General features: G+C 41.8%; 1 long non-coding RNA gene across 4 annotated transcripts; it reads right to left on the reverse strand.

The window, feature by feature from the left end:
* Positions 1–2,967: 2,967 nt before the first annotated feature.
* On the reverse strand, positions 2,968–22,856 carry LOC143661484 (uncharacterized). 4 transcript variants are annotated; one of them, XR_013164628.1, is made up of 4 exons: positions 22,556–22,856; positions 14,014–14,049; positions 3,643–3,729; positions 2,968–3,119 (listed from the first exon to the last, which is right to left on the reverse strand). It is a non-coding gene; the product is annotated as an uncharacterized LOC143661484 (long non-coding RNA). The 4 variants fall into 4 exon arrangements; XR_013164626.1 differs by having other exon boundaries at positions 13,958–14,049; XR_013164627.1 differs by having other exon boundaries at positions 22,739–22,851.
* Between the last annotated feature and the right edge of the window lie 3,129 nt (positions 22,857–25,985).

The following is a 25,985-nucleotide window of genomic DNA, read 5'->3' on the forward strand; positions in this document are numbered from 1 at the left end:
AAAATCCTTAACAAGATGTTAGCAAATTGAACCCAACAATATATATAAAAAGGATAGTACCAAAAAGTGTTTTGTAGAAATTGAAAAGCTGTTCCTAAAATTTACATAGATATACAAATGACCTAAAATAGCCAAAATGAAACAAAACCACCAACAACAAAGTTTGAAGACTTGCACTACCTGATTTTAAGACTTGCTATAAAGTTGAGATAAGTAGGACTGTGGTATTTGTTTAAGGACAGCCATATAGATCAATAGAAGTAAAAGGATCAAGAGAAGAGAATAGAAAGTTCCCATATACTCCCACATACGTGAGCCAACTGATTTTCAACAAATAATACTGGAACAACTAGATAACCCTATAAGGAAGGAAAAACAAAAAGCATTAAGTCTCCTCTTATTCCATACACCAAATTAACTGAAAGTTCATCATTAGCCTAAATGTAAAAGTCAATACTATTACTTTATAAAATTTATTTTATTTTTCAATACTATTACTTTTTTTTTAAAGAAAATATAGGAGAAAATCTTCATGACTTTGGGGAGGGATGGATTTCTTAGGTAGTACACATGACACACAAACCACAAATTAAAAAAAAAGGAAAAATGTGGCTTCATTAAAATGAAAAACTTCTACTCATCCAGAGACACCAGCAAGAACATAAAATGGCAAAGCTGCAGAAGGGAAGAAAATACGTGTAATACGTATTTCTGAAGAGGATTCAATAGTAGGATATACACAGAATTCTTACAATTCAATTAGAAGATACATGACTCAATTTTGAAAACGGGCAGAAGAAGGAAATATAAACATAAAATGGTCCAACTATTTTTGGAAAAGAGTTTGGCAGTTTCTTCAGAAGTTAAACATACACCTACCATATGAACCAGCCATTCCTCTGCCTAGGCATTTATCCAAGAGAAATGAAAACTTGTGTCCACAAAAAGACTTGTACACAAATGTCAATAGCATCCTTATTCGCATTAGCCCAGAGCTGAAAGCAACCCAACTGTCCGTCAATATTTGCTAAATGGGATCTCTCAATATAACAAACAAAATGGGATCTCTCAATATAACAAAAAATTCCAGCAATTAAAAGGTATTGAGTGCTAAAACATGGAGTCATCAAGCTGAGTGAAAGAAGCCAGGCACAAAAGAGTGCATACCGTATGATTCCTTTTGTATAAAATTCTAGAAAATGCAAACAAAAGTACATCGAGGGAGCTGGGGTGGGAGAAGGAAAACTCTTTTGAAGGTGATGGAAATGTTTTGTGTCTTCACTGTGTGGTGGTTTTATGGCATATATAATATCAGAACTCATCAATAAGCTGTAAATAGATGTTGTTTGTTGTATTTTAATTCTATTTCAACACAGTCGATTGAAAATCAGAAATTATCAAAAGCATGGAAAAAGTAGGTATTGACAAAGGATATAAATAGTAGTTCGATTAATATATAAATGATTAAATGGATATGTGTGTAGACCTTTAAATCACAATTCTGTTCCATTTTCTACCACTGGTACTCTAGGGTTGCAGGTTGGAAAAGTCCATTAAACCCCTGTACCACCACCTCTGCCAATGTTATAATTGAAATCCCAGCATTAATTTAAAAAGAAACAGTGTTAAAAAAGAGAAAATATGTTGGTGTTTATAACCAGTTGACTTTTCGTATGTTGGGAATAAAGGCCAGAGACCCGGTGATGGATCATCTGCAGAGAAATGTTTCCGAATAGTAGTCAAAAATCTTCTCTCTTATGTCATTTAAAAACAAAACATAAAAATCATAAAAATAAATTCTTTGTTTTTTTTTAAAAACACAAAATACAGGAATTTTAAACACTGGATCACAATGGCAATTTTTGTTTGTTTTTCATGCCAGAACACAAAGTTAAATTTAGACTGAAGCTTCATAAATATTTGGGCCCTAATTCAAGCATGATGTAAGTCACTTTAAAATCTATTTGTTGAGGAATCATGTTTATATATGATTAACTTGATATGTATTTATATTTAATTACCTTAAAATAAAGCAAGCTTTTTATGTCACTTGCTAAATGAGGAAATAGATGCTCTCCTTGATTTATTATAAATATTAAAGATGGTAATAAAGTAATCTAATACAAGTTTAGTAATAAACTGGTAAATGAAATATTGTAACAAAATCTAGCATATAAAATATAAATAATCATAAAATGAGTTTTGAAAATTCCTCGGTGGGGGGGTTCTTAGATAATATATTTGAGGGTTTGAGAGTGAAAAACTTCAAGCAATGGGAAAAATGAAAGCAAAAATCTCAGCTTCCTGATCCAAATCTGTTGCCATTTCCTCCTGAGAGTTTGTTTCTGGTAGGTATTCATATTATTTCATGACCTTAGTGGCCATTTGCTATTTTAGTTTGTTTTCCCCCTTCTTCTTTGTAAGAGAGCCTGATTTCTGGGCAGAATTGACCCCTCCCCACGGCCCTGGTTCTTCCCCCTACAAATATGTTTCTGGGGGCAGATGACCTCAAGTAACCTTGAATCCAGAGACGTGCCCTTTTTGCCTCAAACCAAATCAACCGATTCCCTTCCCCACCTGGCTGCCCACCACATGTGACCCAGTTTGGCCCAGAGAGCTGTGAAATGACATTTGCTAGGGGCTTCGGGAAAAGAAATGTTCTTGAAATTTCACAAAGCCGGTCTGACGAGCTACTCTCTTTCTGCTCTCTTTCTGCTGGCTGTTACCAGGAGAGCACGTAGCCCCACAGCCCTGGGCAGCTGTATCACAAACAAAGGACATGGCCTGGGGGGGAGGCAGCTCTGCAGAAGGCAGGGGTTGGTGTCAGTGTTGGCTGCTGGGTCGAGCCGCACCTGAAGCTCATATCTGTCCTGGAATTTTTTAGTTATGTGGGTCAATGCATTCCCTTTAATTTTCCTGTCATTTGAATCACTGCTTCTGACATTTGTATCAAAACCTTTCTGAGACAATAACTTTAATATGGAAGATGATGATGGTGCTGCTACAAAATGAACCTCAAAGGTAAAACCATCTCATTCTTAGGAGAAAGAGGTGTGGCGTGTTGCATCCATGTGGTGGTTTAGATACCTCTGGCCACCACTACCCCTCCTCCTGAATCCCTGAAATGAAAGGAAAAAAATGTAACCACACAGAATAGACCCACCACTTGTCCTGACAAACAAGGACAACGTCACCGTATTGGACATTGCGTGGAATTTCCCAGAAGATGGAAAGCATTGGGATTGAATTGACATTGGCTGAGAAAACCCCAGCCTAAAATACACAGAGAAAATTGCCAGGAAGGTAAAAGAGCAGATCTTGAGAAATTTCAGAAGAACTAGGAACAGGAGGGGCCACGTTGTGATAGGTGGGTGATTACTGAACAGGGGTCAGTTTGGCTTGAGAACCTTCTCCCACTGAGCCACAGGCCGTGGGGTGGGTGCTGGGGAGGTGGCTTAGACTCCCTGGCCAACGTGCCAGGGTCCGCACATAAGAGGGTGACCTGCCTGGGAAGGGCTCCTGGTTGGGACGTGGGAGTCTCCTGGAGAATGTCCACTCAGTCCCCTCTTTCAGGCAATTAGGGTGGGGGTGGGGGTGGGGGTGGTGAGGGAAAAGAACTCGGTAACTGCAAAGCTGGTATACCACGCATCCAGGTTTTCATCCACAGAGTCGAGCGGGAAATCCAGCGAGAAGTAGAAGGGCCCGGGTGAATGAACAGCTAAGCTGACCCTAGAGGAAACAGAAAATTCAGAACAAAAAGGATCTTAAAAGAATTCCATTTACAGTCTTTAGGAAAAAGTTAAGCGAATTTTGCATCCATAAAACAAATCTCGGCAGCCATAAGGAAGTAGCTGGGTTTTTTGAAGATTGCAAATACGTCTGCTAACGTAATAATAACAATGATAATAAATCAATGGCTAGGATAAACAGGAGAATGCAGTCTGGGGTAAACAATGGAAGAAACTCAACTCAATACTGAAATAGTCATCAGGGATGAGAATGGAATTAGGTAGACAGGTGGGGATTTTCACCAATTTAGTGGAAGTGCAAAAAAAAAGTTTTGTTTCAAGTAAGGATAGCTATTTCGGGATTCAGATTTAGCTTTTAATTGTATATGTTTAACTGTATTCTGACAATAGCCTTATTTGGCTGAATGTTGGATTTTTGGTAACCTATTTCCAGATTTCCAGATCCTGTTTCTAGTACTTTTTTTTTTTAATTTATTTTTTAAAAACTCTTAAAAATAAAATAAAATGATGGTACAAGAAGATAGATGGAATCGGGATCCATGTAATTTCTCTGTATCTCTTTCCCCAGGGTGTATATTTAATTTAATCTATGAGCTGGACTGGAGAGAAACCCTAGATGGAAGATCTCTTGCTTTCTAGAACAGAAGGTGTGTCTTCTGTTTTGGAGGGGTTTGGGTATAATTTTGTTTTCATTAGAGCACACATTTGCTCAAATAAATCATATTTATTTTTTTATATCAACCAACCTATTTAGTAGAAAAAATTCTTTATCCCCACCTGTATGGGCAGACACATGTAACCGCATGCACACACACAAACACACGTGCACAAACATGCACACACACACACACACACATGCAATCTATTCATGTATTTAATAGCCAACAAGTGTTGGAAAGTGTTAAGCTTCTCTCCAATTTTTTTTTTTTAGCCCACATCTGGCACTTTGAAAAGTACATATGTACCAGAGAATTGTGCAGAAATATAATCTTCCTTTGGCCTAAATTTATAAAATTTTAATTAATTGGTACATTCTCACATTCTAGTTGTTTTCAGGAATTAAAGGAGATTATCTATTGATTAAGAAGGCATTTTATTTGTCTTTTTTTTTGATTTGCTATTTGATGTGTGCAATATCCTTGCAACACAGGCATTATGCTATTTTTTCCCCAAAGTTACTTGAGTAGAATAATAATACTGCTATTCCTCACAGTAGCCCTCTGTCGTATTTCTATGTAAGCGAAGAAGAGATCACAGCAAAAGTACACTGAAACAGGGCATTGATTGTGTGTGTGTGTGTGTGAGAGAGAGAGGAGCTGATCTTTAATGTGCGGACTCGGGGGCACGCAACCCACTTAGGCAGTTTTATTTTCTTTGCAAATCCATTTGATAAATCACCACTTGATGTTTAAATCCAGGAGCTTTCATCCACTGTGCCTTCCTTGGTTCTCACGCGATCAGTTTAGCATCGTGGAAAAAAAATATGGGCTGTTGGGTCAGACTGGCTTTGATGGAATTTCTGACTCCACCATGTCCAAATATTATAATTCGAGGAAAATCATTTCTGTGAACCTCAATTTATTTATTGGTATAAAAGGGTCTTCTTAGGGATAAGGGAGTGACATTTATAAAAGTAAAACAAAAAATACAAGCTAGTATAGAACTGGGACCGGAGTTGATGAACAGCCTTTAATTCTAATACTATGCTAATGCTCTTGTTAATTTGCAGTATTGGGGTCTTGGTATTTCGTTTGACCAAATCAGAAATCTGGAGTCTTGGAAGCAGACTTAGTTTTGCTAAGGAGGTTCTGTGTGTCTGGAGCTGACAGTCTCCTACTTGTCTTAGAGGTTGGGGGATGCATGTCTCAATGATCCCTAAAGTGTTCGGTGAAAAAGTTTTATCCTCTTTTTGCTTTGCATGGAGCCCAAGAGTCTTGTAGGGAAAACGTGAATTCCGTCCATTTCTGAGGTTTTGACATGTCCTGGACTTTCTGAGGTCCTTAGAGGGTCCAAAAGAAGCCAGAATGGAGAGAGAAAACTCTAATTAAAAAAAAAAAATCATGATACATGAGAATTTTGGCAGGTTGGGCCCAGCCAAGCTGCAGGGCTACCTGTTGGGGTTCAGATGGCTCTGCTTATCAGGAAGACCTGCCACGGTCCCTGGGCCCCCAGCCGGGCCTGGCCCCACCGTGGCAGCTGTGCAACCAGCGGAGGACGCCTGGGGCTCTGTTGAGAAGCAGAAGATACTTTCCAGGGGGCTGAAGAGGGAGAGGGGCTGCCAGGCTCTGGGTGAAGAGGAGGTGGGTGGACCTGGTGGGAGAGGCCTGTGGGTGGTGGTTGGTGGGTGGCCAGCGGGGTGCAGAGGGGGCTGTGGCCAGAGCTGCAATGCCACCCCTTTCTCTGTGACTTCTTGGGGGATCCATCCCGGGACCTGCCAACTGGGGGACATTCACTGACAGCCTTGGGGATCTCTGGTCTGGGTTGGGAAAGGACTTCTAAAAAAGGATAGGTCTTCCAGCTAGTAAGTAGGTGTGAGTGTGTGTGTGTGTGTGTGTGTGTGTGTGTGAGTGCATATATGGATGTATATGAATGTGTGTGAATGCATGAGTGTGTATGAATGTGTGAGTGTGGAAGGGGGTTTTGGCATACTGAGATCTGGGATCTTATTTGTATCCTCTCTGTACTTACTGGTTGGTCTAGCTTGGGTGTCCCTAATATTTAGAACTGCTGCTCTTGTATAGTTTCTCTAGTCTGTGACAGGTTTTTGTCACCTACTGTGTATAACAGCCTGTGTTGGGTGCCAGGAAAGATACTGTCCCATCTTGTCTCACCACCCTTCCACCCCGTGAGGGAAAGTGCTTCCTTCCTTCTTGGTTATTTCTCCACAGACAACACGAGGACAGATTAGAACATTTCCAAAATGTTATTTTTATGGTAATTTAATTCTTCTACTCAGAGCTTAACTACTCGATTTGCTATAAACTCTTACAGTCTCTTTTTAAATGCATATTTATTTCCTCAAACATTGAATCTACTGCATTTAAAAAAATGAATCACTCTGTACATACTGTTTTGCAATTTGCTTTTTTCACTCAACAATATATTGTGAACAGTTTTCCACGGGTGGACTTAAAATCGTTCCTCAGTTTGCCTGACGCTTTTTCTTTGGGATGCTCTCTTTAATTAAAATTTAACTTAGAAATATGCAGATTTTTCCCTTCCATTCCTAAATTCACATATCCCAAGAAGCCATTTGTTAAAAATTATGAACAGAAGGATTGGAAGAGAAGTAATCTTTCTTTCCATTTAAGAACCACACAAAAATGCTCTGAATGTACATTTGACATTATCATCTGCTTCACAGATTTCTTTGGCTGGCATCCATCTGAATAGTTTCACTCTGCCACGTGGTCGCCACAAAGCTGTCAGGTCGCCTTCACCAGGGAGATGTGGCAGAAGAGCCTGGAGAGGTGGGAGGAGGCACGGGCATGGGGGGCCGGACACTAACTGAGGATGAACCCATCCTTGTTCTGCATCCAGGGACTGTGATTCACACGGATGTCGGCAGTACTCTATAGAGGAATCGTACACTGAGAAGATTTACTTTGGAGGCAAATTTGCCTTTCTGTTCAAACCAAACAGAATCCGAGTGGCCAAACGTAGGCTCTTCTTTTGGGGATGCATGGGAGATGTTTCCCGCAGAATGTTAACAGGTGTTACTGCAGGAACATAAGGGGCTCAGTGGCCAAGCAAGTTTGGGACCTGCCATGTTTTGGATAAACGTATTTCTTCTTCAGGGCGGGTCTTCTCAGAGTCTTTAGTGTGCTAACTGGCACTGTGACTCTCTCAGAGAGGGATGGGGTCCACCTTTCTCAAACTCACCTGCCCTCTCTCCTTTGATTTTGGAGGTACACAGATTGACAACTTGAGAAAGTGCTGGTTCCATTGCTCTACTAGGATTGAGATGTTATCTGGTAATCTACTCTTCTCGGGGGTAATTCAGTCAAAAAGCCCCCTTCTGTTTGGAAGCTGGTGTGGTAGAAGCCATTCTTGGGGATGTTGAGTGAGAAGTTCTAAGCCCAGATGAGTTCCTGGGCATTGGTTGAGTGAAGTTGGTTCTCTTGTGAACACTTGCAAAACAGCAGGTGCTGGCTGAGAGATAAGTGTGTTTAGAGGTCTGACTTTCTTCCCTCTCCTTTATGGGGGTGGCCATCCTGGAATGAGCCTCACGCAGCTTTCCTTCCTGAGGCCAGCTGAGCGGTTTTCCAGTCCCCCCTCCGTGCTCCTGCCACCCCCGCCCACCCTTCTCCAAGTCCGTGATTTACTACCTAAATCTGAGAGCTGGGGAATGTCTTTAATGAGCCTTAGTGCCTGGGGCTGTGCTTTGGAGCTGCCTCTAATCACAACTATTCTTATCAAGAAAAAATAAAATTTTTTTTTTAACCAGAAAACTAAGACCTCAGAAGAGGACCTCTGATGGAGGAGTGGTGGGTGTTTTAAAAAAGAGAGGTAGGGGGAGTCAGCATTCCTGGTCACCCATAAATTAAAACAAAGGAAAATCACATCCAACTGTAGTCGATTGCTCCTGTAAGAGAAGGAGTGTAATTCAAAGAGGTTTATGTATTTTGGCGAAGGACGGGTGCGTGGGGGAGTTGAAAAGCATAGAATAACATGACCAGGAGCAAGAGCCAGCTGCTGGGCAGTCCGTGCTTCCCTACTCCAGCCAGCCCCTGTGCATTCAGCCAACAGTTTTTTCCTTCTTTCTTTATCCCTATTTGATCTCTCCCACGTCTGAGGCACTGGGGGTGTTGAGAGAAGGGCTGCATGCATCCCAGACAGCACCTTCCATCTTCATAATTAGGAATCTTGCAAAGCCCCGTCCTATGTTGCATATTGTCTTATTCGCACATCCAGCCTGTGAGCGAGCTTAGGATTTATTCCCATTTTAGAGATGAGGAAGTGAAACTCAGACGATAATCTTGCTTGGTTTCTGGGGACTGCTTTAACTACGTGATTCGAACGAGGTGGTTTAAAACAATTGAGGTGGCTTCTCGCCCAGTCCTGGAGGCTGGAAGTCCAAAATTAAGCTGCCCACAGGGCCATGCTCCTTCTGATACCTGAGGTGGAGGGCCCTGCCTTGCCTTTTCTGGTTTCTGATGGGTCACCAGCGAACCGTGGTGTCCCCTGGTTTGGAGCTGCAACTGCTTCCATCGTCACGTGGGCAGCTCCCCTGTGTCTGCCCTCTTCTTCTTACAAGGAAGCCAGTCATTAGATTAGGGTCCACTCTCCTCCAGGGCGACCTCATCTCTACGTGTCTATATCTTCAAAGACCTGATGTCCAAATAAGGTCATCTTCTCGGGTAGCTGGGGCTTTTGCTTTTCAGCCCAGAGCAGATGTTATGCCGGGAAACATAAGGCCAGGTAAGGATAGAGCCAGGAGGGGACTCTGTCTTCCAGTCAGGAATCCAGGCCCTCCTTATCCAGCACCCTCTGTGCCGTCACACTGGCCTTCTGGGATTTGGCATCTCAAATGGAAAAGAATTAAGCCTTGGTCACAACAGCCCACCCATTGCAGGTCGAATCAAGCCTAAGAATGTGTTTATCAGTAAACTCTTATGGGTCATAGCACAGCTCGAGACTGCCCGAGTGAAGGGAGGGCGTCTGGGAAGTGCCTGGTCTCTGGGTGAGGGCACTGGTCCCACCTGGGGGTTGTAAAAGCCCCACCCTCACCTTTCTCTCTCTCCACCAGGTTCTGCTGGGTGCTGTCAGGAGACAGAAAGAAGAGGAGAAGAATTCATCCTGTGGTCATCGTCTCCTTTTTCTGGCCCAGGGCTCGTTCATTCAAACTGTCTCTGCTGTTTGAGGATGGCTTTAAGGCAGCAGAGTACTGCTTATTATTTCAAAGGTCAGGGGCTTTTAGATGTTATTAGCAAAATGTGCCCTTGGATCTCTGCACCTGCTGCTGGATCTTTGGCTATTTCTTTCTCATGCAGAAACTGCAGGTGTAATAGAGACTTCCTGCATGCCCATCGTTTTTACTTTCTCTCTTTCCTCTTGACCTTCTCTTCCTCCTCCTTCTCCCCTTTCTCCTTTCTCTCACCTTCTTCTCTTTTTTAAGACACTCAGATTTGTGGTCCTGAACCCAACTGCTTTCCTCAGAGCTAGCCATAATTAGAGGAGATACAGGACTTAGTGGTAACCGGAAAATGCCCTATTTAATAATGTCTCTCACCTAGAATCTACAAAATACATTGAGCCCTCTTTTATATCAGGTACTGTGCCAAGCACAGGGAATAAAAGGATGAAAAAGACGGGTTTGTTGCCAGCAAGGACCAAATAGCATATTTGGGAAGATGTGCATTTCAAGACATGAGTTCAAGTGTGGTAATCATTGCTTTGAATGGAAAATTAAAACATGGGGCTGGCACTGCGATTTTTTTTTTTTTTTTTTTTTTTTTTTTTTTTTTTTTTAAAGGAAAGACAGAGAGAAGGAAGGAAGGATAGAAGGAAGGAAGGGAGGAAGAAAGGGAAACATTTTTTAAACATTTTCTTGTTTTATTGTATTTTGTTTCTCCGTTTTTGTTACATGGGCTGGGGCCGGGAATCGAACCGAGGTCCTCCGGCATAGCAGGCAAGCACCTTGCCCGCTGAGCCACCGCGGCCCACCCTGCGATTTTGATTAGTTATCAAATTCTGTTCTCACTTTTTTTTCCCTCTCCCGATGGTTGCTTTTCTCTTTTTCATTTGTGTTGTCATGGGAACTTGCTTTTTCCCAATGGGTGCATTTGGATGAGAACCTGCGTGGTTGTTACCGGGAAGCAATGGTTCCAGCTCCCTGGAGAGATTTTATTTTGCCTGGAGGAAATTGGGAAGATTTCTTAATGGAGGTGACATAAGAAATGGATGGATTTGGGGGCAAGTTAAAAATGTGCTTTAGGGTGGAAAGGGCAGGACAATAGAATCAGTGGGAACAAAAGTATGGAAGAGGAAAATATTGTGGCATATCTGCTGACGTAGGTAGAGAGTAGAAGGTAAGAGAGGTAGAGTGGGAGATAAGAGTGAAAAGGAGGTTGGGATAAGTTTGGAGGGATTTTGAATATCATTCTTAGGAGAATGGATTTTATCGGTGGAGGAATGATTCTGATTTTGACCAGGACCTGGAATAATTAGGGTTGTGTATTTAGGAAGATTAGTTTGACAAAAGGGTGTGTGTTGACTCTGAAGAACAAGGAAAGGTTGGAAGCGGGGAAAAGCCCTTTCACTGTTTTCAACAATGAAGAAATAAGTTTAGACAGAAGTCAACCTGTCTTTTAGAAGGTCACTGCCAATCTACTCCAAATGAAATATTTTTAGGACATCCAACTTTCATATAGGCATGAATCATGATCAAGGAATTAATCTTCCTGAAATCATCAAATGAGTTTTCACAGAAGTATGCATGAGGATGCTTTTCGAAACATTATTTATAATAATGAGAAAAGACACAAAAGGAAATTAAATACATCATGATATCTTAATCAATGGCATATTATGCAACCTTCAAAAATGACGTTGCAGCTCTCGTATGCTGACTTGAAAGGACATTCATGGCATGATGTCATGAAAGTCACTGCCAATCTGCTCCAAGTTAAATATTTTTAGGACATCCAACTTTCATATAAGCATGAATCATGAACCTGTCCCAGGTCTTTTTTGGAGTTTCTGAAGCTATTCCTCCAGCTGAGCTGTGAGCCCAGCTGGAATCATGAATAACAAACAACAGCCCAGTCCTGTAATGTAGCTGGCAATGTGTAACAGGTGAAATAAGTAACTACAGGCAAGATCAAGGGGGAGCAGCTACAGGGAGAGAAGGTAAGAAGCACTGATTCACAGAGCAAAGACAGTGTGGCTTGTTTGCACAGGGCAGCAGGTTATAACGTGGATTGTCAGGCAGTGAAGTGCAGGAGGAAATTTAAGATTAATCTATTGCAGTGTGTCCTTAAAAATCTTTGTAAAGTTTTGATTAAATTTGTACTGAACTAAAATATTGCCTTTTTTGGGACAACTATTAGGTAATTTAGTTGTAAAAAGTCCAAAGGCCTAAAAATGAGTGCATAATCTCTGATCTGATCAATGAATTAATCTTACCGAAATCATCAGATGAGTTTTCAAAGAAGTATGCATGAGGATGCTTTTTGAAACATTATTTATAATAATGAGAAAAGACACAAAAGAAAGTAATTAAATACATCATGATATCTTAATCAATGGCATATTATACAACCTTCAAAAATGACATTGCAGCTCTCGGATGCTGACTTGAAAGGACAGTCATGGCATGATGAGAAGTGTTATTTTTTTTTTTTAAAGACGGTATCCAAACTATGTTTATAATATGTTCCCATTTTTAATAGGAACATCTACCTATATACTTATATTCTTAACATTCTTATGTATAAAAAATTCACTTGTTTACTTCTGAAAGGAGCTATAGTGATTTGACTCTCCTGGAACTTTTTTTGGATTGAAAATAAATGGTATTTCCCAGCTTTTAACATGTATATTATTCTAAATATATATTATATATATATGCATGCATGTATAATAGTCATGTGTATATGAATAATGCAAATGTGTTTGGATTCCAGTAGCTAGATAAATACATCTATACCTAGAAGATCTACTTTTCTGTAAGAAGATAGAATGACTCTTTGCAACGGTGCATTTTCCTCTTGGAAATGACTGTCCTTTCCGGGTGGGAGCAATCACTGCCTTTGCCCTGGGTCTTTTCACCTGAGCCTAGGTGGGTGGTTGCTTAGCCGCTGCTGATGGTATAAATGACCAGTCTTGGTTCTCCGGGGGGTGAGAGTGATTTGCACAGTGCAGTGGTGCCTTCAGAGCATTTGTTACCTATAATTGGCTAAAAGAGCTGCATGGGCAGGGGCCTTTCCGCCCTTGGAGAAAATGTCTCAGTGGGAGGAAGGACATTCAGTTTGTTCCATGAGAGGTAGTGGGTCAACCGTGACAGCTGTGAACACTGACGTTCAAGGGTGTACAAGCCTCATTTCCCTCCTTTCCGTGAACTTTTGTTGTGTTTCTGCAGGTACCAGGCACTGCACTGGTCACTAGAGATGCAATCACTATGATATGTGGTCTCTAAGGGAGGTTAGGGACCTCCAGTCTGGGAGGTTGCACTCCAGTGGGAGAGAAAAACACATAAATTGAAAACTTCAGTGGTGCATGCCCGGTGGTGGAGGTGTGTGGGCTGCATGCCCAGTGGTGGGGGTGTGTGGGCTGTTGAGCAGAACTCAGAGATAGGGCGCCCAATGCTGCCAAGGAATCATTTCTTGAGAGCGATTGTGTGCCCAAGTGTTGGGGATACAAAGACGAATGAGGCTTCACTCCTGGCTGTAAGGATTTTACAGTCTGAAAGGGGAGACAGATATAAACTCTTTAGTCTATTAGAATGTGGCAAATACTTTGTTGGTACAAGGATTACAGGATGAGAGCACAGAGGTGGATCAGTGGATGATTCACGCCTATTCAATTCCCTACTGTTTGCAAAGCCCTGAAACATGCATTACCTCACTTGATGTTTATGAACAGGTAGGATTAATTATCCTTGTTTAGTTGAAGAGGAAACTGAGGCCCAGAGATGTTGTGACTTGTCTGAGGTTGGGCTGTGGACAACTTAGAGCTTCAGACTCATAATTCTGTCCATGGTAGTTTTGTGTTGCTTTCATTCCCTGTACCACATTAGATGTAAGGGACATTTTCCTCAGTACGATGAACCGTGCCCCTCACAGCCTGGAGGACGTAAGGGGCTCTGCCATTTTCAGGCCTCCTGTCACACTCCCTCCTCCTGTTTGTCTTTAGAGTTTGCTGAGGGGTGGCCCTTTCCACATCACCCTGGGTAAATGCACAGTGCATCAATCCCATTTGGGGACTGTCACGAGGAATCTTGTGTTCAGAGGGTCGGGATGGGGTGGGGTGGACGCAGGACAGGGTTGTGAGGACTGAGAGGCCATAAACTGGAGCCTAGTCCTGCCTTAAAAGGGGAGGATGTCTGGGGCAGGTTCCCACTGCAAGGTCCGAGATGGAGCCACAGGCTGCCCCGGGGCCATGTAAAGTAGTGGTGGGAGAGGGCCAAGGGCAGCCATGAGAAAGGGCATTTTCCCCAACAGCAGTAGCCCATGCTCCATATTGCCACCTCCCCTTGCATCTCTCACCCTCCCCTTCCTGCTTCCTCCTGCTTCTGTGGGGCCGATGTGCCTCCTCTTCCTACCTCCTCCAGCCTCATGAGCTTCCGTTTTGGCTGCACCTGCAAATAGGCAAGGGAATGGTTGTTTATTTTTTAAACTTTTAAATTGTATAATATAACATCTATACAAAGCAAAGAATGAAAAAAACCCCATAGTTTTCAAAGCACTCTTCAATGAGTAGTTACAGGACAGATCCCAGAGTTTGTCTTGGGCCACCATTCCATCATCAAGGGAATGTTTTTAAAAATCAGTACTCTCTCTCCCTTCCCATCAGGTCCCACTTCTAAGATTTATTAAATTACAAGTTAGAATTCTAAGGCCTTGGAAATGTCCCTATTAAGGCATCAGCAAGAGAATTCCTTCCCTGAAGAAAGACTGGCGGCATCTAGGGTTCCTCTGTCACATGCACATGGGAAGGCATCTGCTATTCCTTTGCTCCGTGGTTCCATTGCTTTCAGGTTCTGTGTGTCCTTAGTTTGCTTCTCTGAGCTCTCTGTGTCTTGTGGGTATTCTCTGGGGGTCTCCGGGGTGTTTCTCTCTCTGTTCATGCTTCGCTTGGTTTCATCTTTCTGCTTTCTTTCTTCTCTCCTCACATAGCAGACTCTAGCAAGGGAATTAACCCACCTTGAATGGGCAGGGTCACATCTCCATGGAAAGAACCTAATCAAAAGGTCTCACCCAGCAGTAGGTCTGTACCCACAAGAATGGATTAAAAAACACAGTCTTTTCTGGGGTACATGACAGATTCAAACCAGCCCACTCCCCCCATAATTTTATCATATAGCTACAATTGAAACTCTGCCATCCTCCCTCTGCCCCATCTTGAGGGGTAGGTGGGGCTTATGCTATGTCTTCTGAGCTCCTGCCAGCCCCAGCTGATGGGCCCTCTCCAGCCGTGTGGGTAGTCAGGGCTCATGGCTTAACAGACAGAAACCCCACATTTGGGGCTGCCCTGGCCTATGGGTTGGGAGGTCTCAGTTTCAAGGCAAGAGGCCCAGGTAGGATGAAAGGCCAAGTTCAGCATGATGTCATCGGGAAGGAATGATGTTAAGGTCCCTTTTTGGTTTGGGCAGATCAGATTTAATTCATTTATTCATTAAACAAATATTTGCTGAATGTGCACCGTGTGCCAGGCACCGTGCCAGGTGCCAGGGGAAGAGTAAGCCCTTGGTATGTGGCAGGGGCCGGCAGCGACGGCACAGGAAGCGCCCCCTTAGGCAGGAGCTCTGTGGACAAGTGTGAGTTGTCAGAGCATCGTGGTACCAGAAAAGGCACTGCCAGGCCTAGCTCTTTGCTGTATGACTCATATATTGAAAGAATGAAACTAATTTGTTTTTCCATTTAAAATAAAACCTAGTCACAATCTGTACTCTGGTTGGGATGAAGGTTTACAAACTGCAGAATGGGGTAATTATTGAGGATTTAAACTGCGGCTTGGTGACCAGGAAGGGAGAACACGTAGCTTTGGACTCACTTATTCCGCTCTGGTGTGACTGACCGTTCTGATACCCACAGACGGCCATCCGTCTCTGTGCCAGAACATTCCACTAAGTAAAGCCAGTTGATATCGCACATTCTGAAGATTTTTCAAGTGTCATTACTAAGGCATTTCCCATTGTTTTGTTTTAATTCAAGTGGATTTTTATTTAAGACTTAGGGGTCATAAGTTTTATATCCTTAGGCTTGATTTAAAACTTAGCCATGACAGATAGTAAACAGTAGGCTTGTTTTTTGTAACGGTAGTTCATGACATTGTGGAAAGAAACTCAACTTGGAGCTGAGCATAAGGGAAAGTGTATGACTTTCGGAGTTCAGCAGACCTGAGCAGGGCCCCCCAGTCTGTCATTCTCTTTGTGAGGATCTAGGGTAAACCGTTTTGAGCCTCTGTTTCTCCATCTTTATAAATGGGGCATAGCAAAGTAATAATGTCCAGTATGCCCAGAGGAGTGCCTAGCATGTAATTGGTTTTTGATGAATATTCCTTTCTCCTTTCACAATGAAATGCCATATCCATCTGTAACTTTAGGACCCAAATTTAAGGTGGAGTTCAGCATACAGTAGGACTTAGTTGAAACTCCACCCTGAGAAAGGAGGCCGCTTACTGTCTACCGTTAGTTATGAATAATCTAAAGAAGATAAATGGCAGGTTTCTCATGTGTGTCAGTTGGATTGGTTTGTATGTTTCTGAATAGTTGAACGGTAGGCAGATGCAATGGCTTTATATAGAGGTGCCACGAATAACGACTCCTGCCCAAAGAGCCTTCCCTACGTGCCAGGTACTTTATAAATGCTCTCTTATTTGATCCTCACACCAGTTTTCAAAGTTAGGTTTTACCTCTAGGTATGAATGAGGAAACTAAAGAACAGACAGGTTAATTTTGTTCCCCAAACCAGCAGGAGAGCTGAAATTTCAAACCGAGGGTTGTCAATATATCATTGAAAATGGTGATTGTTATATTATTATTTCTTAACTAAACTCAATAAGTGGATTTAGCATTCCAGTACCCTTATGCTGGAGACTTGCCAGATAAATGAATAAATATGAACCAATGCCTGTAAATTGGGAGTGCTTAGATGTCCAGGACAGTTATTTCCTGAATGGGGCTTGAGCCAAGGGAAAATCCACTAAAGAACCCAGAATGCTTTGGGCTGCTTCTCATCAATACAGTGGTTATGCACTAATAATTTTAATGTTTGCCTAATAGTTTCTTGAATGGATAGACAACCGTTTCCTAAAGTGTTCTTCCTTGATTGGACATTTTGGCTGAGTACAATTTTTCCTTTTTATCAATAGGGCTCTTTTGAACACTTTTGCATTGTGGTTTGTTTAACAACCCTTGCAAGTGCATCTTTTAGGTGATGGGTACAGTGTTTTGACATTTATGTTCTAAAGAAACACAAGGGCTTCACGAGTTGTAATAAGGCTAGAATTCCTCCAGCAAATACACTGAGCCACAACCGAATGTGACCTTTGTAATGATAAAAATTCTCAATACTTTTTCTGTAGTCAGCCTAATGATTTCAACAACCGATCTTTAATACGCAGGAACTTAATTCTTAAGGGCAGAGATCTTGCATTCCTTTCAGTTCTCCCTTCATACTTATCTTCGATAATTTAATCTTTTTCTGAGTATGAGTCTGTAATTAGTTTTCTCCATTTATGTGCATTTATCTGGGTCAAAATGCGGTTAGAGTGATGACATACAAAGGAAATTCAGGACTCTGGATCCAGAGCCAGAGGCCTGTGCAAACATTCTTCTGTCTGAGATTTCAGAGTTTGGGAAAGTCTCTAGACCTGTCCCCTCAGAATGTCAAGAGCTTACTGTATTTCCAAAAAGGATAGTAGCTAGAAAGTGTAGCCTTTGGTGATAAAAAATATCTAGTGATAATTACATTGCCAATGGAAATATCTGGCTCTTGTAAAATTAGACAGATGATGTTAGAAGGTAGTATGTAAATAAGTAGGATCTTAAAAAAAGTCCTTTATTGAGGCAAGCAAACAGAACCCCAAAACGACTTAACGGCAGATATTATTAAAATCACAGCCACACAAAACTCACAATCCTTCATGGGAACACAATCCAAAACAAGCTCCAGCCCTCCTGGTTTATATAACTGCAGAAAAGACCCAACAAGGGGATTAACCGGCCACATAAACTGTCCATGGCCAAGAGGGATTGACAAGGTCAAACCTCTGGGAATCCTTGCATTGCTGGTTTCACGTTAGCTTTTATCTCCTGTCTCAAACTGTAGGATCTGGCAGAAGGGATACAAATGACCCTGCAGTTCACCTTTCAGAAGAGCTGAGGGCAGAAGGAAGGACATTCTCACTGTAGCCTAACAGAGAGGCGTGTCTTTCCTTAGACCACAGTGAGAATTTGGAGGCATGAGTGCTGGAGGAGGCTGCGGCAGGAATCTTGGCCTGGGATGGGTTTTAGGATGTTTTGCATAAAGACATTTATTTTTGAAAGATAGTATTAGCTCAATTATTTCCTATGGAAACTGGAAAATAAACACCCACTTTAAGATAAACATATGCACACACTTAATTTTTATTTGCACCCTTTCCCTGACTAGTGTATGAGAAAGGTTTCTGTGTGCATGTTTTGCATATGGGCATGGGTGTGCTTTTATGAGGCTAGATCTTTGGTTTACTTCATGCTGCCTGTCTAGCAGACAGGGACAGGTGGATCCTGACTGGGGTATAGGTTGTAAGCCCATGATCTGCCATAGTGGAACTTAAGCATACCACTCGGTAGGCCTTCTTGAAGTTCAGCTTGTCTCATCAATGTGCTGACGCAGCAAGATGGATGTGTTTTGAGATGCTGTTGGTTTTCAAAGTCTTGTTTGGGCCAGCTGCTGGGCCAGTGCCACGTCTTACATAATGTACATCCTGAACCTTCGCTGAGACAGAAGCAGCAGGCTCATGTTTCTGAAGGGCCCTTTGCCTAAGGGCTTTGGTATTCAATCCTATTTGCCCATATCATGTTGGGACATTCTTTTTCCAGAGTGAGTCCAGAGTTCAGAGCAAGAAGAGTGCATTGTGCATTTGGGTCCAGCAATTTATCTGCCACCACTCTTGTAAACGAGCTGGGCCAGCTCACTGGTGATTAATTCAATGCCACTCTTCTTGGATAGCAGGAGTCACTTAGTACATGTGTTTAGTCAGTCTTCAAAGTAAAAGAAAAAGTGCCGATTTCTCCAGAAGAGTAGTGAGCTCACATGGAGTGACATGGCTGTAGGTTTATTGGAAAGAATGATGGTGTTACACTTAAGCACTGCATCAAACATGGTATGAGTGGGCTGGTGTTGCAATTACTCTTACTGCCTAGCTAATGTCTCCACAGTGTCAATGGGTCAGAAACTAAGGCTGGTCTAGAATGAATGGTTCTGGCTTAGGATCACTCATATGGCTGAAGTCAGGCAGTGGCTGGCCTTGGAAGAGCAGGGGCATCTAGGAGGTGGGGACTGACTGGGCATCTGTGTCTTCAGTGGTCCCAGGGCTTGTCCATGTGGACTAATTTGGGCTTCTTCAGAGCATGGGGGCCTCAGGGAGCTGGGCTGGGCACATGGCAGCACAGGGCTCTAGTGGTAAATGATTGCATGTGTGACAACTATCCCACTCAAGATGCAAGGTATTTTCTATCACCCCCAAGATCTGCTTATGCTCCTTTTGAGTAAATTCCTCTCACTCTCGGCCCTGGGCAACCACTCATTTGCTTTCTATTCCTATTGATTTGTTTTGCTTTTTCTAGATTTTCATGGAATCATATCTTTTGCTCAGCATAATGTTTTTGATATCCATCCATTCTGTTGCATGCATCGACAGCTGAGTGGTATTCCATTGTATGTTTGTCCACTCACCCGTTGATAGACATTTGGTTTGTTTACAGTTTTGGGCTGTTGTGAATAGATGTATGTGCTCATGCATACATTTTTGGGTGGACATATATTTTCATTTCTCTAGAAATGGGGTTGCTGGGTCAAATGTTATAAGAAATTACCTGTTCTAGTTTGCAAGCTGCCAGAATGCAATATACCAGAAGCAGAATGGGAATTAAGTTGCACATTTATAGTTGTAAGGCCATGAAAATGTCCGATTTAAGGCAAGGCTATGAAAATGTCCAAATTAAGGCACCAAAAAGAGGGTGTCTTCAATCAAGAAAGGCCGATGAAGTTTGGGGTTGCTTTCTCAGCTGGAAGGACACATGGTGAAGCCTGCTAGCTTCCTCTCCAGGCTTCTTGTTTCATGAAGCTCCCCCAGGGGCATTTTGCTTCATCATCCCCAAAGGTATCTGACTGCGTGGGCTGTAAAGCTTCTTCCAAAATGCCTCCCTCTTACATGGCTCCACTGAGCAACCCCACCTTGAATGGAAACCATCTAATCAAAAGTTACCACCCCCCGTTGGGTGGGTCACATCTCCATGGAAACAATCAGAAGGGTTCCACCCAGCAATATAGAATGAGGATGAAAGGACGTGGCTTTTCTGGGGTACACAAGATTCAAACCAGCACACTGCCTTACTGTTTTCCAAAGTGATTTTTCTATTTTATACTCCCAACAACAAGTATGACAGTTCCAGTATTTTACATGTTCACTGACACTTAGGGTCAGTCTTAGATTTTAGAGATTCTGATGTATATTCAGTGGTTCAAATATGCATTTTCCTGATAATCAAAGATATTGGATGTCTTTTCATGTATTTATTGGACATTCACATATTTTCTTTTATGAAGTATCTGTTAAAATCTCTGGCAACATTAAATTGTTCTTGGCTTCTTCCTGTTGAATTGTAGGGATTCTTTAAATATTCTAGATATAAGATCTTCATTAGATATATGTATTGTGAATATTTTCTCCGAGTCTGCAAATTGCCATTTTGTTCTCACATAAGATCTTTGGATGAGTAGAAGTCTTTGATTTTGATTAATTTTAATTTATAAATGTTTGTCTTTTATGGTTTGTGATCTTTACCTGTTTTCTCTAAAACATCTCTGCCTACCCAGTGGGCCCAAAGATTATTACATTACACATCTTTCCAGATGTTTCAACTTCTATTTCTATGTTTAATTTTGAGTTACTTTTATGTCTAAGGTGAGGTAAGCACCAAGATTTGTTTATTTGTATGTATTTAATCTAATAAGTGAGAAATGAAAAAAAGTCTCATTTATGTTTGCTTATGTGCATACCACTTCTGGGGCTCTTCATTTCTCAGATCTGAGCCTCCATCTGTTTTAATTGTCCTTCAGTTTGAAGAATTTTCTTTTAAATTTATTGTAGTGCATGTCCACTGATCATAAATTTTCTCAGTCTCTGTCTGAAAATTTCTTCATTTTGCCTTTATTTTTGAAGAATACTTTTGCTGGATCTTGAAGCTAGGTGCTACTTTTTCTTTCCTTCAGCACTTTTAGGAGTGTCATTCCATTGTCTTTTGGCCAACATTGCTCTCCTGTATGAAATGTGTCTTGTTTCCCCCTGGCTATTTTTAATATTTGCTCTTTATTTCAAGTTTTTAGCAATTTTATTATGTGTCTTAATGTATTTTTCTCTGTACTGTTTGAGATGTGTTGATATTTTTGGACCTGTAGATTTATACTTTGCATAAAATTTTGAAAATACTTGACAATAATTTCATGTTCATATGTATCTCCCTCAAATATTCCTCTTCTTAATCTCATGCAGTAAAATTTTCATTTCAGATCATGTATTTTTCAGCTTCATGAATTCCATTTGGTTCTCTTTTATGCCTTCCATTTTTCTGTTTCTTTGTTTATATTTTCCTTTAAGCATTTGAGCATATGTGTATAGTATCACCTTTAAGTCTTTGTGAATTCCAACATCTCTGTCACTTCCATGTATGTTTTTATTGACTTATTATTTTCCCCCCTCATTCCTAGTTACATTTTCTTGCTTTTTAGCAGGGCTCGCAATTTTTGATAGTATAGTGGACATTGTGAAAGTTGCAGTTTGTTAGCTTCTTTAAAGAGTGCTGAACTTTATTTTGGCAGCGAGTTCAGTCGCTTGTAGATCTGCTTGATCTTGTTTTTTGGTACGTGGGTGGGGAATCGAACCTGGGTCTCCTGTATGGAGGGCAAGCATTCTACCACTGAACCCCCCATACGCCCTGAGGTTTTAATGCACGTCTGAAGTAGTGTCACTGGCATGGTTTAGCGCTCATCCTTCTGAGTCTGTCCTGAATGCCCTGATTGTTGGATGAGGCTTCTCCACCACGGCTGGTCAGAACTTGAACGTCTCCCAGCCCTGAATGATTTCTAGGAATTGATCGGTGTACGACTCCTCGTTGGTTGGTCTTTTACTGGCAGTAATTCTTTGCCTGATTCGTGGTGTCTCAACACACCTCTGCAGGACTGAGTGTTCTGTCAAAGTCTTATGGGCCACCTGTGCAGATTTCAGGAGCTCTTTCTCTGTGTAGCCCTCTCTTTTCTGCTACTCTGCCTTGCACGTTGAAGCTGTCTAGTCTCTCCAGACTCAAATATTGTCTCTTCAATGCAGTGACATTCTGTTCTCTACTTAGATTCTACACTGTAATCTCCAAATAGAAAGCTGGGGCATTTGAAGGGCTTAGTCTCATTTTCTTTCTTTCAGGGATCAAGTCCTGTGCAGGTCTGTTGTCCATGTTTGAAAAGAGTTATCTCATATATTGTGTCCCTTCTAAAATGTAGTTTATGGTGGGCAGGCAAGTCTATTACCAGTTACTACATCATACCTGGAAACAGGAGGTATGAAATTTGATTTTAAGGCAATGTGGAATAATCCTTTTCCATTACTATTTGTGTATGTATATATAGTTTTAGCTGATGATCGATGGAAAAAATCCTCTTAGCTCAATATTCAGAAATGAAGACTGTCCAATAAGAGAACCACCCTCTAAGAGTTGTGTTAATTTGATGCCTCCTCTGCCCATTGGGTGAGGTTCCAAGATGATATGGGAGGAGGTTTGGCTTTAGTGTCTCTTAGCAAATATCAGACAGTCCTTCTTTTTCACGCTTACTCTGTTCTTCACTACAGAAAGTGAATTCAGAACAGCTGGAGGAGAGACACACCTGGTCAGATGGGACGGTGCTGTTCTGGACCTCCAGTTACAGCGTCCAGAAGCCTGCTCTATACCTTTTTTGCAGAGCAGCTGGCATGACATACAGGGAAAGGTCTGTTATCGCTGTCTTGACTAGCACTGGGGTTTTATGTTCCCATGATTTAGAGCTCATGACTTAGGAAAAGCATGGTACCTGGCTGACAAAGCAGCTGACAAAAATGTGCTAACCACATGCTGGCAGGTGGCCCTGTCTGCCAGCTACTTCTGAGAAATGATCAACGTGGGGGCCTCTCAGACAGACCACCACTATCTCCAGCCTCTGAGGTTCTGGAAGCAGAATCTGGAACTAGTTCATTACTCTGTTTTCACTGGAAACGGACCAATGACCTTCCAAAGGCTCTTTTTTGTGTCTACCACCCACGACACAATGGGGCACTGTTGTGTCAAGCTGTTGAGCTCTTTATCTGGGTGGGCTGAGAAGGTTCCCCTGAAATTAAATTTACATATCTCTATGCATCTCTCTATCTCTATGTATGTATCTCCACATCTATCTATATCTCTCTATCTGCTCTCTCATTTATCTATATCTATCTATAATATAGGCATATTACTGATGCGTATATTATACCTATAGCTTATAAAGCATTTTAATAAATGTGTATATGAGTGTGTAAAATGCGTAGAGGTGAGATGCCGCTAGTAGAGACTGGTTTCTCAATTCCCTCATCTGTAATGTAGAGATACTATTAATTCCTATACACAGGGTTATGCTGAGGATGCAATGAATTAACACATGTAAATAACTTAGTGTCTCATGCATAGTGCCTTAGCTCAATACATTTTTGCTTATGTTATTATTATTATATATTTTAGATGCCAGCTAGTGCTTCTTGGTTACCCCAAGTCTTATTCTATAGAGTATGCTGTAAGCTTGGCTTCTCTGTGGCCCTTGTTTTAGCATTTTGTGTGTGTGTGTGTGTGTGTGTGGTGTTTATGTACTGTGTACTTAGTACACAGGTACTGTAGAAAGCACATTTTGATGGTTGAGGTAAGAGAAATGCCTGAGTGTATGGCCTGCTATAACAAAGAAGAGAATGATGTAAGAACATTCAAGTTAAATTGTGTTCATTCACATATATTTTGTGGAGTGGCAGACTTCTCACTTTGCGGGCATGGCTTAACTTTCTGAGCCTTGGATCAAGGTGGAACAGGCAAGAATGGAATTATAAAGTGTTAATAGTGAAAGCATAAAATGTTGAGAGGGATCCCAGAAGCCACAGGCTATGTGTGCTGATCCTGAGATCTTGACTTATACTTCACTGTGATGCTGGAGTTAGAGATCTGCCAGCCACATCCCAGACTCTTTAGCCAGCTGATTACCTGGTCGGTTCTGCTGAAGGAAATAATAGAGACTTGAAAGTATGAGCTGGGGAATAAAAGTCTTCCTTCCCATTTCTTCTTGGTCTTATCAGTTTTACCTTTGCATAGTAGATTACTCTTGTCTTGGCTTTCTTTCAGTATTATCTGAACTAGCTTCATCTCACCCTCACCCCCAGAGGTAGCACTGGGACCCAGGTATCGCCCCTTTTGTAGACATCAGAGTGCAGCTTCTCCCCTGAAATTTTGAGGTTCTCCCAGTAGGTGGAAAATACTATCTTCTTAGAGGTTTAAGCCACAGCTTCATGGTGTCCCTTTTCTGAGCTCATAGTTTTAATAATCCCAAACTCTTCCTGTTTACCCAGACCTAGTGACTGTAGATTCTTCCTGCAGTGATCATGTCTGGATTATTTTAATGTTTTCACTTTGTTCTTTCATTACTCCAACATTTGTGCAACCAATTCCCCATATTAAATTCTCTGTGTTGAAATACCTGTTTAATTTATTCCTCCCTCCCTCTGTTCTTCCTTCCCTCTCTCCCCTCCCACCTTCCCTTCCTCTCTTTCTCTCTCTCTCCCTTTCTTTGTTTCTTTTGACAGATACAGATTGTATAATGAGATCATCCCATCAAACAGATGATAAGGGATGATATTCTTTTATTGGTTTGTGTCTCTGTTCTCCAAAGCAACTGTCTTCCAAATGTCTACATTTGCTCTCTCTGTTGGTTCTGAGGTTTCTGTCATTTCTGACTCTCTCCAAAATGTTTCCTCTTTTAAAGGATTCCAGTAAACTAATCAAGGCCCACTTGCTATGAGTGGGGTCACATCTCCATCTAATGAAAAGATCACACCCACAATTGGGTGTGCCACATCTCCATGGAGATAATCTAATTGAAAGTTTCCAGCCTACACTATTGAATCAGGATTAAAAGAAACAGCTGCTCGCACAAGAAAATGGCTAGTTCAAGGTTTTAAATTCTCAGGTTAAGTCTTGTTCAGAGAACTTTTGCTATGGGTGCCTTATAAAAATCTCTAGTAGTTGCAGAACGAACATCACTGAAAACCAAATCTGAAATTTAATTGTGTGGATTGCAGACTTACAATAAAATTTGAAGTCACAGACTTGTCAGATCACTACGAGGAGGTTAGGAGATTGATTGGAAAGGAGTAGGGCCCTGAGACTGGAATGAAAACTAATCTGATGGATTCAGAAAAAGCTCACAAATTTGAACTTCCCAAACCTTCCTTGCTGGCAGAACTCCTTCCAAGTCTGAGATGATTATCCCTCCCCTTCTTGAAAACTCTACAATAATCTCACCTAAAGCTTTTGCCTTGTAAGAGGGCTTCTCTGCTCCCCACCCCCACCCCCAAAGCCCACTATTCATTGCTTCTAGACTTATGCCTCAAGCCCGTTTCCATCACGTACAGGGGGGCAAATCAAATCTGACCTTGGAAGAGGTAGCATATACTCCAAGATAATTGCATGATTTAATGAATGTGTATCAGCTGAAATCTAGAGAGTGTGGGTGGTAGTAAATTCTAAGTATATTAGACCAAGGAGAATAGAATAGAATATGGGGTTAGACTGAATTTGTTGATATGGGTCCGCTTACCAGAGATTCCGGATTCAACGTGTTAGCTTAACGAGGTAGATGTGGTCCTGACAATGCATTTAGCTGGTTGATTGAAACTTGGACTAAGTAGAAACTTACCTTCTATGTGGCTCTAGGGGTTGATAAACTGTGGCCCATAGGCCGAATCTGTGAGCTAAGAACAATTTTTACATTTTAAAAGGGCTATAGGAGAAGCAGCAACAGCAGTAGAAGAAGAAAAAGGAGGAGGGGGTGGTGGCTCCTCCTTGCCCGTCCCCCTGTCCCCTTCTAGTCCCTTTGGGAGATGATAGACGTAGGGTGTTAAAAACCAGTGAGCCTTTGGGTAAGGGCCAGTGAGCTGCTGGGTCTCTGTCGTGGTCAAGTTCATGTGTCAACTTTGGCCAAGTGGTGGTACCTGTTTGTCTGGTTGGGCAAGTGCTGGCCTGTCTGTTGCAATGAGGACATTTCATAG

Source organism: Tamandua tetradactyla, chromosome 17 (genome assembly GCF_023851605.1).
Source record: "Tamandua tetradactyla isolate mTamTet1 chromosome 17, mTamTet1.pri, whole genome shotgun sequence".
Lineage (NCBI taxonomy): Eukaryota > Metazoa > Chordata > Mammalia > Pilosa > Myrmecophagidae > Tamandua > Tamandua tetradactyla.